The sequence below is a fragment of the Echinops telfairi genome, unplaced genomic scaffold (genome assembly GCF_000313985.2).
Source record: "Echinops telfairi isolate 266 unplaced genomic scaffold, ASM31398v2 ScPeMD7_4225;HRSCAF=4972, whole genome shotgun sequence".
In the NCBI taxonomy this organism is placed as follows: Eukaryota; Metazoa; Chordata; class Mammalia; order Afrosoricida; family Tenrecidae; genus Echinops; species Echinops telfairi.
The window spans coordinates 24,023,566-24,025,864 of record NW_022108124.1 but is presented as its reverse complement, the minus strand read 5'-3'; the positions used below and the strand labels follow the sequence as shown (position 1 = coordinate 24,025,864).

The following is a 2,299-nucleotide window of genomic DNA, read 5'->3' as shown; positions in this document are numbered from 1 at the left end:
GCATTGTGTCAATGTACTCCTTCAACTGTTGATGATCTTTAGCATATTTTCAATTTGTCTTTCAATATGTTGTCTTTCAATGCTCTGATGCAATTTGTGCATGAATATGGTGTCTTTCAGCTGTTGATGATCTTCAGCATATTTCAATTTGTCCTTCAATGCTGTGATACTTTGCATGTTGCTGCTATGCTTGAAGTTATGCCACCAATGTTTCAAGTATTAACAGGGTCACCCATGGTGACCAAGTTAAAAGGAAACTCCAAAACAAAAAAAAAAAAAGAAAAAACAAAGGGTGGTTCACTTCTGAGGGATTAGCTGCTGAAAACATTATGAACAGCAGTGGAACACTGTCTTAGATAGTGCCAGGACTTGAGCCATTCCGGTGAAAAGCGCTAAGAGGATAACTGGAGCAGAACTTCCCTCTCAAAGCAGTCTAACTCCATGGTGTGACTGTGGCGAAGCTTCTGGGCTCTTCATTTGCTGATGGAACATGACTCAATCGGAGAAGAAACAGCTCCCAACATCCTTTAATAATTAGAACATGGAAAGTACATAGCATGAATCTAGGGAAATTGGAAGTTGTCAAAAAAGAAGTTGAATGCAAGATGTTAGGCATGCGTGAACTGAAATGGAGTGGCATCAGCCACTTAAATCAGACAATTATATGGTTACTATGCCAGGAATGACAAATTTAGGAGAAATTGTACCACATTCAACGCCATAAAGATTATCTTGACCCTATGGCTCCTGTCACCATCTTAGAAACTGGCCGGTCTCTTTAATCCCACCCCTGTCACTCCCCTTTTTTGCCACAGCTCACACTCTAAGCTCAAAAGATTGTGTGTGTGTGTGTGCACATGTGAGTGTGTGTGTGTGTGACTCCAACCAGGATTATGGCCTCACCACTGAACTTTGATGGGTGGTGCTGGTCACTGGAGCTGGGGGAAGACTGGGTCAAGCCTATGCCTTGGCTTTTGCTGAAAGAGTTACTTCAGTGGTTGTCAATGATTTAGCAAGAGACTTTAATGGAGAGGGTAAAGGTTCTTTAGCTGCTGATAAAATTGTTTTGAAGAAATAAGAAGGAAAGGTGGAAAAGCAGTGGACGAATATGATTCCATCAAAATAGGAAAAGATTGTGAATTGGATTCACATCGGATGCTGTAGGATGAATTGATAATGTGGCCAACTATGCTGGGATTCTATGGAATTCTTTTTCTAGGACGAGGGATGAAGACTGAGATTAAATCCATAGAGTAAATTTGTGGAGCTTCTTCCAAGTGGTCCAATCAGCATGGGACCACATGAGTAAACCGATTAGGACTTCATCGGCTTTAGGAAAGTATGGCAGGCACATTAAAGCAATGCAAAGCTGGGTCTTCTGGGCTTAGCAATACTCTTGTAATTGAAGGGAGGAAGTGCAACATTCATTGTAACACAATTGCCCCATTGCAGGATCGAGATTGACTAAGCCTGTTTTGCCAGAAGATGTTCTAGAAGCTCTGAGGCCAGATTATGAGTCACCTCTGGTGCTTTGACTTTGCCATGAGAGTTGTGAGGAAAATGGTGGCTCGTTGGAGGTGGGAGCCAGATGGATTGGGAAATGATGCTGGGAGTGGACCCTTCAGGCCACTGTAAGGCAGAAGGATCAGCCAATGACTCCTGGGCCAGTGAACGCTCAAAAGGGACACATCTGTGATTTGATTGTGTGAGCACCCCTAGAGTATACAAGAATCAACTGGGGCTACAACTAAAGTTTTAGGTAAAATAAATTCAGAAGGAGTTTCAGGGAATCATACCAATCATGTAGCATCATCAACCATGTCAGCTTTTGCTGGAGCTATTGGCTCTCAACTCCCTTCATTTTTGTGTGCTTATACAGAACTGGAAACTATTGTGTATGCCCTCGGGGTGGTGCCTCAGTCAAGGATCCAAAAGAATGAAGTTCATTTATGAAGGCAGTTCTGGGTTCTCCTGTTTGCCTACCTTTGGGGTTCTCATAGCCCCGAATCTGTAATGGGTGAAGGGTTAGCAGAGGTTCCTGACCTTTCAATCAACTTTGCAAAATTTCTTCATGAAGAGCAATTCTCAGAGATATAGAAACCACTTCCCATATCAGGAACATTAAGATGTGAATCATGTGTTGCCAATATTTGAGTTAAGGGTCCAGTTGAGTAATTCTTATCTATGTCTGCTCATATTCTGAGAAGGAACTTATATGGCATAATCAGTTCTCTGTCTTCATTGTTGGTGGAAAACCCACATCAGACAAAGTCAAGACGGCTGTAACCATACCAAATGG

At 42.3% G+C, this 2,299-nt stretch overlaps 1 pseudogene; it reads left to right on the top strand.

Moving 5' to 3' along the window:
- The first annotated feature begins 893 nt into the window (after positions 1–893).
- LOC101652097 lies at positions 894–2,297 on the top strand (annotated as a pseudogene).
- The last annotated feature ends 2 nt before the right edge of the window (positions 2,298–2,299 follow it).